General features: G+C 49.0%; 1 protein-coding gene across 5 annotated transcripts in view; it reads right to left on the bottom strand.

The window, feature by feature from the left end:
- Positions 1-14,754, bottom strand: part of C18H17orf100 (chromosome 18 C17orf100 homolog) — a 69,935-nt gene that overhangs the window by 41,359 nt on the left and 13,822 nt on the right. For 2 of the 5 annotated variants that reach the window (XM_060082113.1, XM_060082117.1), the window contains one exon: positions 7,986-8,997. The exons of the other annotated variants lie outside the window; for them this stretch is intronic. The gene's annotated coding sequence lies outside the window, so the exon portion shown is untranslated. Of the gene's footprint in view, positions 1-7,985; positions 8,998-14,754 lie in introns of those variants that run through there. 5 annotated transcript variants of the gene reach the window in all.

Here is a 14,754-nt window from a genome sequence, read left to right as displayed (position 1 = left end):
CTCCAGAGTGGCCTGGGAACCCTCAGAACAACCTGTGAGACACATGAGAGAATCCTATCCTACCCACCAACCCAATTTTCTTTCCTTCTTGTGCTGCTCCATTGATGGTATTTTTCAGAGCAGGAGAAAGCCTGGGAACCCAAGGAACCCCCATGCCCCACCCGAGGACCAAGCATACACCACCTGGTTCCTTGGGTGGGATGATGTCTGAGCACCCAGTCTGTCTCCCATGGAAGGTGCACGGCGCTGTCTCCGGCTTTCTGCTGTGTGTGGGGTGGGGGTGGGCAGGCAGGTGGATGAATGAACACTTACTGCCCACCTCCAGTGTGCCAGGTCTCCCTGGCCCTGGTGCATCAGACAGTTATCTCATTCAGTCTTTGCAGCAGCCTGCAAGATAGGCAGGCATTATTAACCTCCTCTGTCTTTCATTAATACTGAGGCTCAGAGAGGCCACGTCATGTCCAAAGTCACACATCAAGTTAGTGGTGGCTAAGGTTCCAATTTGGGTCTTCTGCTGCCATGTCCACTGCTGCTTCCTCTAGCCATTAAGGGCCTTGGCCTTACAGGTACGGTAGGGAAAGGTGGGTGGCCAAGAGCACATCTACCCCAAGGCCCTGCCTGCTCAGGGATCATTCACAAGAGCCCTTTCTGTTGCCTCCTCTGAGATGGGCTTAGGTCAGTCCTGGAACAGACAGGGCTGGTCTTTGCCCAGAGAAATAAAGCCTTTGGTTGGAGAGAGCAGTATGGAAATGGCTACCTGCTCCCCTGCCAAGATAAAACCGACCCACCCCTCTAATACTACTCCCTACACTGCCGCTGTTGATGTGTCTGCCCCACCAGTGAGGGCTCCCAAGGACTTGCACTGCCTGCTGGGTCCAGTGCTGGCCCTATGGCTAATCCACAGCAGGCCACCACAAGTGTGATTGGTAAATAAATGACTGATCAGTATTGTCAATTAGATGTATGCCTGTTGGTAGTGAGCAAGGTCAGTGAAGGTCATCCAACGTGGGCAATGAAGGATGAGTAGGACTGGCCAGGCTGATGGGGGAGGATGTGGTGGGGTGGGTGGAAGAGGGGGGGATTCCATCTGGTTGAGGGATGACAAGAAAGCTGGGCGGGGGTTCAGGAGAACAGATCCCAAGGTTGAGGAGGCTGACCAAAGGCTGTTTCTAAACAGTGTCTCTTGAAGTTGGCTGGAGTTGCACTAACATTTATGGCCAGTGCCGATCAGGATTGCTTTCGGCTGCAAGTAGGAGAAAACCTAGCTAACAGCAGCTTAAATCATAAGGGCATTTAATGTCTACTTAACAAGAAGTCTGGAGGTAGACGGTTGCTGGCACTGGTCCAGCAGCTCACTCGGGCCACCAAAGACTTGGGATTGATCGTCCACTTTGCTATCTTAAGGGTGCTATGCCTTTACTGTCATGCTTGACCCTCATACTATATACACATCTGCACTGAAGGCAGGAAGGAAGGTGTGGGAGATGGGGGCATGATGGAGCCTACTGCATCTTTCCCTTTTATTAGAAAAGCAGGGCTTCCCTGGTGGCGCAGTGGTTGAGAGTCCGCCTGCCGATGCAGGGGACACGGGTTCGTGCCCTGGTTCGGGAGGATCCCACATGCCGCAGAGCGGCTGGGTCCGTGAGCCATGGCTGCTGAGCCTGCGCGTCCGGAGCCTGTGCTCCGCAGAGGGAGAGGCCACAACAGTGAGAGGCCCGTGTACCGAAAAAAAAAAAAAAAAAAAAAAAAAAAAAGAAAAGCAAAAGCTCTCTCAGAAGGCCCTACAATCTTCCCTTTATGTCTTGTTGGCCAGAACTAGATCATATGCCCACCCTTAGGCCAATCACTGACAAAGGGGAATTGGAATACCATGAGACCAATTAGGACTCATTTCTTGGGCGTGGGAAATTGGCCTATGTTTCCTGAAATCAAGAGGTTTTCACCTACTACAAAATATGGCTTCCGGCAGGGGAAGAAAAGGGGGAGCTGCTGGGTCGGTGATGAACCAGTGTCTGCTATTATGACCCTTTCAGAGGGCTGCCCTCACTCCAGGCTACTTGAGTGGCTCCCTTCCCATGGAATTCAGTAGAAACACATTCCTAGGTAGGAAGAGAGTATGTGTTTGGTCAAGGGCTTCACCTCTGCCTCCACTTCCAGGAGAACCACTGGATTGGGAGGCTAGAGTCTGAGTCATGGACCAAGCTCAGTCCTGACGTCAGATACCGAACAAGTCAGTCCACTCTCTGGGCCTCAGTTTCCATCAGGAAGGGGCCGGACTAGAGCATCTGTAAGGGCCTTTCCCCAGAGTCATGAAGACCCTTACCCCACTGACCCTTCATCTGCTTGGGCCAGATGCAGCCCCTGCCACATCCCCATGATGTCTTGGCTTAAAGTCTATTACATGGCCCACTCCCTGCTCCCATCTGGGTCTTAGCCATTTGCCGAAAGCCCTGAGACCTTTTCCCCATTGATATTTTGCCTCATATTTTGTAAAGAGGTTCTACCCAAGACCCTTGATTTCTTTCTTCTTAGCATACATCAGACATTTGGGCCCAAGGTTAGCTGAACACATAATCCTGACCAGGATTGCTCTCTGAACTGTTTTGCCAGGGACTTATGACTCCACAAGGATCCCATGCGTTCCAGGGTTCCTTATCCTTTGATCCTGGAATTGGGATCCTTCCCTGTCCCTCTGAGCTGAGGACTTCCTTAGAGAAAGACCTGGACTGCCTCCTCTGGCAAAGCCAGTGAGCAGGGCATCTCCCTGGGACAGGAAAAGTCTTCCTTCCTCCCCACCATCCCTTACACACAAGAATAATGGATAATGAAACTTTTGCTCTGGACTTCAAGCAGGGAGTCAGCTCACTAGCACAGAGTCCAATTCTCAAAATGAATATGGACATTCCCTGGTAGGACCCTTGATGGCATGTTCTCGTTTGTGGAAATAAAGACCAAATGCTGGACTGTCTGGTTAAAAATTACACCTGGAAGTCCTATTCTTAGCTCAGAACTCCTTTTTCTGGGGTACTCTCTCCCCTGGTCCCACATCCTCTTAAAAGCCTTGTCTTTCAACCCACCAAAGCAGCTTCTTTTCACATTAAAAAAAAATTCCATCATGATAAATCTTCCACATCATGGGATGGCTTTTTACATTCTCCAACAGAAAGCTTATCATTTCCTGCCAAAATCCTTGTGCTCAGATAGATATTCAGTTTATGTCCTGTGGTGTCCTGAACCAGGATTCAGGTTCTCACTTCCCTGCCCCAGAAACACCTTCCAGGCGCTTCCCTGATATGCTTGTGCAAATGCCCACTTCTACTCTCAGAGACATAGGCCCCCCCACTGCTGGCAGTGTTGGAGTAGCATTTATGTCCCTGCTTCCAGCTATCAAGGGTAGAGAAATATGACAATTCAACCTCAGAACACCCTGTTATCCAATCAAGAAATTTTAACTAGTGTTTATATCTAAAAAGTTACCATGAACACAGTGAAAAAATTCCAACAGTACAAAAAAGTATTGAGACATGTCCCTCCACTTTAGACCTTGAGGCCTCCAGGCCCTTCCAGAAAGGCAACTGTTGCCCAACAGTGTCTTACATGTCCTTCCAGACATGTTACATATACAGTCAGCCCGCAGGGGTCGGCTCCAGGACCCGAGGGTACCAAAATCTGTGGATGCGCACGTCCCTTGTATAAGATGGCCTAGTACAGTCGGCACCCCTGTATCTGTGATCCTGCATGGTGGTTGGTTGAATCTGCAGAGGCAGAACTCGAGGATACAGAGGGCCAACTGCACACAAGCTTATGTAATAGGTATGTGTCCTCTTTATCACACCTGGGAGCAAACTGTACACATTTTCTGCCCTTGCTTCCACCCCTCCCCCTTAATTTATGTGGAGATCATTCCATTTCAGGACATATTAAGTTTGACTTTATTTCCCCATTCAACAGTTAATTTTGTTTTTATTTTTTATTTTTGGCTGTTCCGCAGCTTGTGGGAGCCTAGTTCCCCAACCAGGGATTGAACCCAGGGCCCGGAAGTGAGAGCACCAAGTTCTAACCACTGGACCAACAGGGAATTCCCAATTTTGTTTATAAACTGAGGTAAAATTAAATTCAGTGAATTGCACGGATCTTAAGTGTACAATTCAGTGATTTAGACAACTGTATAAAAGGTGTAAGCAATGCCTCATTTCCATCTCCTTAACCCCTGAAGGTTCTCCTGCCCCTTCCAGGAACCTGCACCTTCTTGAGGCAACCACTGTACTGATTTCTGTCAGCATGGGTTGGTCTTGCCTGTTGAAATTCATGTAAATGGAATCATACAGTACCTACTCTTGTGTCTGATTTATTTTGTGCAACAAAATGCTTTAGAAATTCATTCCTGTTGTGTGTATCCATTCATTCCTTTTATCGTTGTTGCTAAGTAGTGTATGAATATGCCACAGTTTGTTTATTCTCCTTTGATGGGCGTTAGGTTTGCTCCAGTTGAGGGCTATCTGAATAGAGCTGTTATAAAATTCTCTGCATAAGTCTTTTGGTGGACATATGTTTTCACTTCTCTGGGCTGTGTGCCTAGGAGTAAGCCTCAGTCTTTTTAAAAGCTGCATAGTATTCTATTGTAAGTGTATACCGCATAATAAACAAGACCCCTGTTGATGGGCATTTGGGTCATTTCCAATCTTTTGCTAAGACTGTAATAAACGTGTCTACTTAAATCTTTGTAAATGTACGTGAGTAGAATACTTGCCTAGAATGGCATGCTGGATGAAAACGTATATGTATGTAAATCTGGGACAGAGGGGAATTCCCTGGCAGTCCAGTGATTAAGGTTCTGCACTTTCACTGCTGAGGGCACGGGTTCCACCCCTGGTTGGGGAGCTAAGATCCCACAAGCTGTGTGGCGCCTCGGCCCCCCTACCCCCCAAAAAAATTTGGGACAGATATTGCCAACTTGCTTTCCAAAAAGGCTATGCCAATATATATTCTCAAGAACTGTGCATGAGAACTTCCCTGGTGGCGCAGTGGTTAAGAATCCACCTGCCAATGAAGGGGACATGGGTTCGGGCCCTGGTCTGGGAAGATCCCACATGCTGCGGAGCAACTAAGTCCGTGTGCCACAACTACTGAGCCTGCGCTCCAGAGACCGTGAGCCACAACTACTGAAGCCCGTGCGCCTAGAGCCTGTGCTCCACAAGAGAAGCCACCGCAATGAGAAGCCCACGCACTGCAACGAAGAGTAGCCCCCATTCGCCGCAACTAGAGAAAGCCCGCGTGCAGCAACGAAGACCCAATGCAGCCAAAAAAAAAAGAACTGTGCATGAGGCCATATTCTCACATATCCTGAATAACTCTGTATATAATCAAATTTCTCAATCATTGCTACTCTGATAGTTGCAAAATGCTATCTCATGATTTTCATTCTCATTTCTTTCTTTCTTTCTTTCTTTCTTTCTTTATTTTTTTTGCTGTACGCGGGCCTCTCACTGCTGTGGCCTCCCCCATTGCGGAGCACAGGCTCCGGACGCACAGGCCCAGCGGCCATGGCTCACGGGCCCAGCCTCTCCGCGGCATGTGGGATCTTCCCAGACCGGGGCACGAACCCGTATCCCCTGCATCGGCAGGCGGACTCTCAACCACTGCGCCACCAGGGAAGCCCCATTCTCATTTCTTTAAATTGCAAGTAACATTTATAATTTTTTCACATATTTATAATCCATTTGTGTATCCTTTTTTGGGGGGTAAACTCCTTTTTTCCTATTTTTAAGAGTTTTTTAAAAAGGCCTTTACTTATTCACTTATAAGAACTCTCTATATATTAAGGAAATTAGTCATTTGTCATAAGAATATTATAATGTATGCTAAAATATGGTAAAACTCTGTTTATTCTTCTCTTTAATCCTCCCCACCTCCTGCCCCCAGCTATCATCACATATTTTTCCATAAGAATTTCTGAATCAGCTTCTCTAGTTCCAAAAAAACCCTGGTTGGCAGTTACCTCTCTGACTATCTCTCTGCTACTCTGCCTCACTCTCCAGGGTTTCCTGACCTCAGCACAACTGGCATTTCAGACCAAATAAATCTTTATTGTAGGAAGCTGTCTATGCACTGCAGGATGTTCAGTAGCATCCCGGCATCTATTCACCGGAGACCAGCAGCAACCCCGCACTTCCCACCCCTCGTTGTGACAATGAAAAATGTCTCCAGGCATCCCCAAATGTCTAAGAACCACTGACTCACTCTGATCTAACTACACAGGCCTCTTTGCTGCTCCTAGAGCACACCAAGTACACTCCTGCCCCATCACCTCCTTTAAATCTCTGCTCAAATATTACTACTACTCAGGCTGTTTTAAATTATATCTCCCCACCCATCCCACACTCTCTATAATGTCTTTGATTTTTCTCTATTGCATTTTTCATCTAGCGTACTATAAAATTTACTTCTTTAGTTCTTCATTTTGTTTGTCTATCTCTCCTATCTTTAAGACTGTAAGCCCCACGAAGGCAGGGATTTTTGCCTGTTTCGTTCAATCCTGTATTCCCTGTGCCTAGAACACACCTGGTACACAGTAATGGCTCAATATATATTAGATGACTAAATGAATCAGAATAGGTTTATAGATTAGATTAGATGAGAAATGACATCTTTATAATATTGATCCATGCTACACAACAAAATGTTATTTTTCCATATATTAAACTTTTATGTCCTCCTGTAAAGTTTTCAAGTTTCTTACAAATAAGAAATACTAGGGCCTCCCTGCTGGCGCAGTGGTTGAGAGTCTGCCTGCCGATGCAGGGGATACGGGTTCGTGCCCCGGTCTGGGAGGATCCCATGTGCCGCGGAGCGGCTGGGCCCGTGAGCCATGGCCGCTGAGCCTGCGCATCCGGAGCCTGTGCTCCGCAACGGGAGAGGCCACAACAGTGAGAGGCCCGCGTACGGCAAGGGGAAAAAAAAAAAAAAAAAAGAAATACTAAATGTTTTTTGCAGTAAACATTTGCCCAGCCTGTTTTTCCCCATTTGTGGACTTGGGAAGCCAAAATACCTGACTCAAAAGGGGTGAGGACAGGCTGCCAGCTGCTTCTCTGGCCAGTGACCCTTGGGCCTGGGGTCATGTCTAGAAGCCCTCGCTGTCTCTCTTGCCCATCACCCAGCCCAGAGTGCTTCCTCCTGGCAGGACCTCCACTGTGGCTGATGGCACTCCCTAGGTATCCATCTCTGTCCACCTCCCTGAGGGGCGCCAGCTAAGGGATATTGAAGTGATATCACTCAAGACAATCCCACTGTGTGGGGCCTCCCCAGAGACCCAAAGGCTCACCTCTGAGTTCTCGTGTGGGGCAGGTGACAGACACACTGAGGGTGACTTTACCTTTCCTGGCCAGCTCCCTAGCCTAACAGGAGGGGCCTGTGCTAGGGGACAGATTGTCCAGCAGAGTAGGGGTGTCGGAGAAGAGGTCTGTCCTTGACAGGCTCTGAGAGGAGAGAAAGAGGGGGCTTCCTTCCTGTTCTCTGTTTCCCCAGACCCTTCCAGATGGGCCCCTGCTCCCCAGCTTGCACTGCACTCCCGCCCACGTCTGAAGTGTGGGAGTGGTGGTGAGACCTGAGGCACAGCCGAGCTCCGGACTTCCTCCCTGCGTGTGGTCTCTCGCCTGTGAAACAATGACCCTCTATGGTCTGAGAGCTCTGGGCTGGGCACAGGGCGGGCACTTGGTGAAGGGGCTGCTCTTATGTTATCAGGCATCACTGCCGCTCCCAGGGTCTCCTTTTTGGCAGGGCCTATGAGGATGCCCATCAAGACCACACGAGCCCCAGGCCCACCCCAAGGTCACCCTGTGCCCAAGGTAGCCTCCAGATGGATCTGAAGCTGTGACTCGGTACCACCCGGGGGGAGGAGTGAGACCTTTAGAAGCAGTAAGCTTCAAAACAGTTACAGGCCCCCCTCCTTTTGCATAAGTCAACATAAAATAAGATGATGCTTGTGAGGTGAGACCAGAGGTCCTGACCGCTGGTGTACAAAGTGCTGTATGGTGTCCTGCCTGCCCTGCCCCCAGCTGGGCCTTACACTGTGCCTGGGACCTCCTGAGGGTGGGAGTGGGGCAGTAGCCCTGCTCAGAGCCCAAAGCGGAGCTGGTGGACAGGCCTGGGCTGTCTCAGAGGCCTGGCGGGGCCTGAAGCTTGCTGGGAGGCAGGGAGGCTGGGGGGGTGGGGGCAGGCTCCTGCCCGCTGTGGGGCTGCGGCAGTGTCCCATGGTTCACCACTTCACATTTATAGCTCCAGTGCTTCTCAGCTTACTGTCCCTGCGGTGGGAGGCCCGGCTCTCTGGAAACCGCAGCTGTGGGTAGTTGGATGCCTGCCTGAGTGCTGAGCTGTGAGGGAGGCTCACAAGTTTCCCAGGACGGTGGGCCTCAGCCCCAGCCCCCGCCTCAGGCTTGCCCTGGTCTCTTCCTAGAATCTGGCTGGAGGCTGGGGGGAGCTGCCAAGGTATTGAGGGTCCCTCACCCTGTTGGCCTTCTGTGAGAAGCAGGAACCTTGCCAGAGAGTGGGGTGCTCCCTAAGGCTCTAGTGGGACTCTGGGACAAAGGAGCTGATGGAGGAGGTGAGGATAAGCCAGAAGGAGGCTCACAGAACAGGGCTGGGGTGCCTGGAGCTTGATTGTTTTTTTAAATTAATTAATTAATTAATTAATTTTTGGATGCGTTGGGTCTTCGTTGCTGTGCAGGCTTTCTCTAGTTGCAGTGCGTGGGCTTCTCATTGCGGTGGCTTCTCTTGTTGCAGAGCATGGGCTCTAGGCATGTGGGCTTCAGTAGTTGTGGCTCACAGGCTTAGTTGCTCCAAGGCATGTGGGATCTTCCCGAACCAGGGCTCGAACCTGTGTCTGCTGCATTGACAGGTGGATTCTTAACCGCTGCGCCACCAGGGAAGTCCCCAGAGCTTGATTCTTGATGAGCACACAGGAAGCATGGAGTTGCTGCTCTCCAATCCAAATTTCTCACCCTGCAAGAAATTCATCATAGCGTGGCCCTCAGCAGACCCGTGCAGCAGGTCCAGCTCTGTTTGCCCAGGGAGGGGTCTGAAGCTGGGAGAGGGTGGGAGGTAGGTGACCTGCCTAGATGCTGGCAGCCGAGGAGGAGGAGCCAGGACCAGGCCCAGGCCCAGCACCGCGAGCCTGACACCAAAGCCCCGTTCTCTTCACTGCGCCATGCAGACCTCGAGTTTTGTCTGAACTAGGGAATGGGGCCCTGCTGGCTTGACAGAGACCTGGAAGGAGCATGGCCTGGCTCCTGTGCCCCTAGCTGTGAAGCTACCCTGCTCTGGCTCAGTTAAGGGGCTGACTCCCTGCCCTGCCCCTCTCCCACCGCCCCCAAGGCCTGGGCCCTGACAAGGGCAGGTCAGGGAGGGAGGGACGGAGTCTGGGGCCGGCATGAGACAGGCCTCTGGGGCATCTGGAAGCTTGCACCCTGCAATCGAGGGAAACCCCAGAGAGCAAACAGGGGAGGGGATGGGGGCAGGTAAGGCCATGATTACCGGGTTGGGTGTAGAGGGGCCCTGTGGGAAGGCAGGGTCCACCGTGGGGAGGTGAGGTGGGATGGCAGTTACCTAAAAACAGAGCTGATTTTCATAGAAATAGAACACCTATTGGGTGTGTTTCTTTTTTAAAGTTAGGTCTTATTTCAGTGTTCCCTTGCTCAGCAAACATCCCTGGCACGCCAGCCCTCGGTGGTTTCAGCCGGGTGACTTGGGCAGCTGGCTGGTTCAGGTCATGGTGCCCTTTATCTGGGACTCTGAAGCAAAGAGCAATTCAGTTCTACATTTACTGACCCCTGCTAGATGCCTGCTCTGTGCTGAGAAGCAGGGTCACAGGGAAGAATCGGGCTCTGTCCCTGCCCCCAAAGGTGTACCCAAGTAAACAATTCTCCTACTGATTGTATAGGAGCAGACGGGGTTAACTCAGCTTGTGTGAATCAGGAAAGCTTTCCCAGGATCTATCCTAGGCATAGTTTTGAAGGATGAATAGTTTTTCAGACTCTCATTTTTTCTTGCAACAAACAGCAAACAGGGATTTCCCTGGTGGCGTAGTGGTTAAGAATCTGCCTGCCAATGCAGGGGACACAGGTTCGATCCCTGGTCCAGGAAGATCCCACATGCTGCGGAGCAACTAAGCCCGTGCACCACAATGACTGAGCCTGCGCTCTAGAGCCCGCGAACCACAACTACTGAAGCCCGCGCGCCTAGAGCCCGTGCTCCGCAACAAGGGAAGCCACCGCAATGAGAAGCCCACGCACCACAACAAAGAGTAGCCCCCGCTCGCCGCAACTAGAGAAAGCCCGTGCGCAGCAACGAAGACCCAACACAGCCAAAAATAAATAAATTTAAAAACCCCCAAAAAACAAAACAAAAAACAAACAGCAAGCAGCCACTACGTGCCAGGTGTCAAACTAGTAACAAAGAGACAGGACACAGGCCCTGCCCCCGAGAAGTCTAGTAGGAGAGTCATGTGAATGGTGACAATAATGTCTTAAATGTCAAAATAGAAGTACAAGATGCATCAAAGGCCTGAGGAAGGAACTGTCCGTTCTTTCTGTGGGACACGAGAGCAAGGGTCTCTGCAAGGAGCTGGCTGAGGCAAGGAGCCGTGTGCTGCAGAAAGTTGTGCTAAGACAGGTACTGGGATTGGGCTTTCTTGGGCCCAAGTGCTTAGCAAGTTGCCAGGGGTGTGAAACCACCAAGCAGCAGCTGGGAGCAGGCCTGGTGGTTTCAGGCAAGCTGCCTATGGACGAGCCGTGTGATCTGGGGGAGTCTGACAAGTGGGTTCCAGCTCCCACTCCTTCACATGTGGACTGGGTGGCCTGCAGACCCACACTTTACCTCTCCACGCTCCATTTCCTCATGTCTAAAGCGATGATTACGAGATGTGAGTAAATGGGATGGTACATGTGAAGGACCTCCGACAGAGCCCAGGCCTGCCTGCAGTTTATGGATAAACGGGAGCTAGCTTATCTCCCCAACAGTGTTCCCTGGAGGCAGGACTGGGTGTGGGGGGCCACGTGGAGGAAGGGGCAGTGGGGCTCCAGGTCTGTGAGGAGGGACCCAACCCCACTCTTGCTCTGTCAGGGGCGTCTTCGTGGGGCTGAGAGGTGGTGTTCTTTGGTGGATCCCAAGATGGGGAGGGGGCCTTAATTAGCCTAGGTCTGGTTAGTCACAGGGGCTGCCTGTGTAAGCCCAGCTGGCTTGTGCTCCTTTGGTTTCCTTTTTCTCGTCTTTTCTAAATTAGGTCCCTATGGGAAATGGCAATGCCAATGCCAGCTTATCTGTGACAACTGTGCCCAATAGCCAGGGCTTGGCCTATCTGACCCTGGGACCCTGGTCAGGGTCTGGGGGAGAGCAGCATTCAGGAATCTTCTAGAGTGCAGAGGCTCTGAGGTGGGCCTGACCAAGGGAGGCTGGCCTGCTCCAAGGATGGTGCTCCCTCAGCTCTCCACGCCCCTGGCTCAGGCCTGAGGCTCAGGTTGGGCAAAGCATCACAAGTATCGGTGGTCTTTTCAAGAGCCCAGTGTTGACCTGGCCTTCGTGCAGGCTGCCCTGAGAGGGGCTCCACCAAGACGAGCCTTGTGAAAGGCCGGTTACCTGACAGTGCTTGGCGTCTAAAATAGAATCTGGAGAAGCAGCAAAGCCTTTAATTCAATGTGTCTCAACAGCGAGTCGGTGTGGGGATAACTATGATCTGACTGGTCTTGAGTTATAATTACGGAGTCAGAATAAAAAATTACAGGCATTGTGTGGGCTTGTTTTAAATATAACGTAATCCATACCACCCTCTCTCTTATTTGCTAGATTTGAGGTGGAGTCTTTGGCCGTTGGCACAGGTTCTGCCTGACGTGTAGCAGATAAAAATGGCCCTTGCCCAGTGAAAAGGGCACAGGAGGAGGCCTCCCCAGACCCCTAATGTTCCCGACTGCCCACGGCCCATAACCCACAAGCCCACGTGCGCATGGGTCTGTGCAGGCCTCTTTGCTGTTCACATTATCTGTGTGCTGCACCTCCACAACCAACCTCCCTGTTGCCAGCCTCCCCCAGCCAGTCTACCAGAAACGTCTTTGTAAAACACAGTCTTGAGGCTTAAGAACCCATTAATGGTGCCCCTCTGTCTATAGGGTAAATCCAAACTCCAAGTCCTTTCAGGTCTTGGCCCCAAACCACCTTTCAGCATCATATCTGGGAACGAAGAACAGCCAAAGAACAGAGGTGAAGTACAGAACAGAGGTGAAGGGCCTTAGGTTCCAACTGTGTAGGATTAAACTCAGGCTCCACGTCTCACGTGCTGAGTGAGAGACCGGGCAGGTTACCCCATCTGTGTGCTTTAGCTCCCCACCATCGTAGGTTGTAAGGATGGAATGAGATAACACACTCCCGGGGTGACCCCAGGCAGGTCTCTTTTCCTCATGGAGTCTCAGTTTATCTATTAAAAGGAAGCAACAGATTCACTGCCTTTCAAATAAGTAAATTTTTTAAAAAATGATATTTCTTCATGTAGCTGTGTGTAGTGAGATAAGCATGTGTTTTTTTTGTTTGTTTGTTTTAGGTATTTGTTATTGCTTCAACCTTTCTGGCAAGCAAAATAGAAAGACTAAAAACATGTTTATACCCCTATGAGTATGAATTTAATCTAAGGGAAAATTCAAATTGTGGACAAAGATTTATACTTAAAAGATGTTTACCGTAACCTTTTTTTTTTCAGTGTGTTTTTACATTCTTGAAAAATGAAAAACATAAATGCCCAACATTTGGATAATAGTAGGTATTTATGGTGTGTCCACTCAAAACTCTTATTCAGGAATTAAAAGTGTTTATGAAGAATATTTCGGGACTTCCCTGGTGGCGCAGTGTTTAAGAATCTGCCTGCCAATGCAGGGGACACGGGTTCAAGCCCTGGTCCGAGATGATCCCACATGCCACGGAGCAAATAAGCCCGTGTGCCACAACTACTGAGACTGCACTCTAGAGCCCGTGAGCCACAACTACTGAGCCCATGTGGTGCAACTACTGAAGCCTGCGTGCCTAGAGCCCGTGCTCTGCAACAAGAGAAGCCCCCGTGATGAGAAGCCCATGCACCACCACAAAGAGTAGCTCCCGCTAGCCACAACTAGAGAAAGCCTGCACGCAGCAACGAAGAGCCAATGCAGCCAAAAAAAAAAAAAAAAAAACCCAATATTTCATTATGTTGAAAATACTTATATCTAATTTAAAGTGAATAAAGCAGATACAAAATTGTATATACTATATGATTCGGTGATAACAAAAATATACACAACCATAGGAAAAAATGTTGAGGTGGAAATATAACAGCAGTTATCTTTGATGAATCTGTAGTATTGCATTTCCTTCTTTACTGTTTTCTGTATTTTTCAAATATTTAAGAATGGGCATGCATTTCTTATATAATAAGAGTTTTTTAAAAAGCTGAGTGTTGGACTTTCTTAGTGGCATAGTGGTTAAGAATCCACCTGCCAGCTCAATAACAAAAAGATAAACAACCCAATCCAAAAATGGGCAGAAGACCTAAACAGACATTTCTCCAAAGAAGATATACAGATTGCCAACAAACACATGAAAGCATGCTCAACATCACTAATCATTAGAGAAACGCAAATCAAAACTGCAGTGAGGTGGTGGGATGAATTGGGAGATTGGGATTGACATATATACACTAACATGTATAAAATGGATAACTAATAAGAACCTGCTGTATAAAAAATAAATAAAATAAAATTCAAAAAAAAAACCAAACAAAACTACCATGAGGTATCATCTCACACTGGTCAGAATGGCCATCATCAAAAAATCTACAAACAATAAATGCTGGAGAGAGTGTGGAGAAAAGGGAACCCTTTTGCACCGTTGGTGGGAATGTAAATTGATACAGCCACTGTGGAGAACAGTATGGAGGTTCCTTAAAAAACTAAAAATACAACTACCATATGACTCAGCAATCCCACTACTGGGCATATACCCTGAGAAAACCATAGTTCAAAAAGAGTCATGTACCACAATGTTCATTGCAGCTCTATTTACAATAGCCAGGACATGGAAGCAACATAAGTGTCCATCGACAGATGAATGGATAAAGAAGATGTGGCACATATATACAATGGAATATTACTCAGCCATAAAAAGAAACGAAATTGAGTTATTTGTAGTGAGGTGGATGGACCTAGAGTCTGTCTTACAGAGTGAAGTAAGCCAGAAAGAGAAAAACAAATACTGTATGCTAACACATCTATATGGAATCTACAAAAAAAAAAAAAAAAAGGTTCTGAAGAACCTAGGGGCAGGACAGGAATAAAGACGCAGATGTAGAGAATGGACCTGAGGACACAGGGAGGGGGAAGGGTAAGCTGGGACGAAGTGAGAGAGTGGCATTGACATATATACACTATCAAATGTAAAATAGGTAACTAGTGGGAAGCAGCTGCATAGCACAGGGAGACCAGCTCGGTGCTTTGTGACCACCTAGAAGGATGGGATAGGGAGAGTGGGAGGGAGACGCAAGAGGGGATATGGAGATATATGTATATGTATAGCTGATTCACTTGGTTATACAGCAGAAACTAACACAACAATGTAAAACAATTAGACTCCAATAAAGATGTTAAAAAAAAAGGAGATAAAAAAAAAGAATCTGCCTGCCAATGCAGGGGACATGGGTTCGAGCCCTGGTCCGGGAAGATCCCACATGCCGAGGAGCAACTAAGC

The sequence above is a fragment of the Mesoplodon densirostris genome, chromosome 18, assembly GCF_025265405.1.
Source record: "Mesoplodon densirostris isolate mMesDen1 chromosome 18, mMesDen1 primary haplotype, whole genome shotgun sequence".
In the NCBI taxonomy this organism is placed as follows: Eukaryota; Metazoa; Chordata; class Mammalia; order Artiodactyla; family Ziphiidae; genus Mesoplodon; species Mesoplodon densirostris.
Note: the sequence above shows the minus strand (reverse complement) of the source record. Positions and strands in the feature narration are given on the sequence as shown.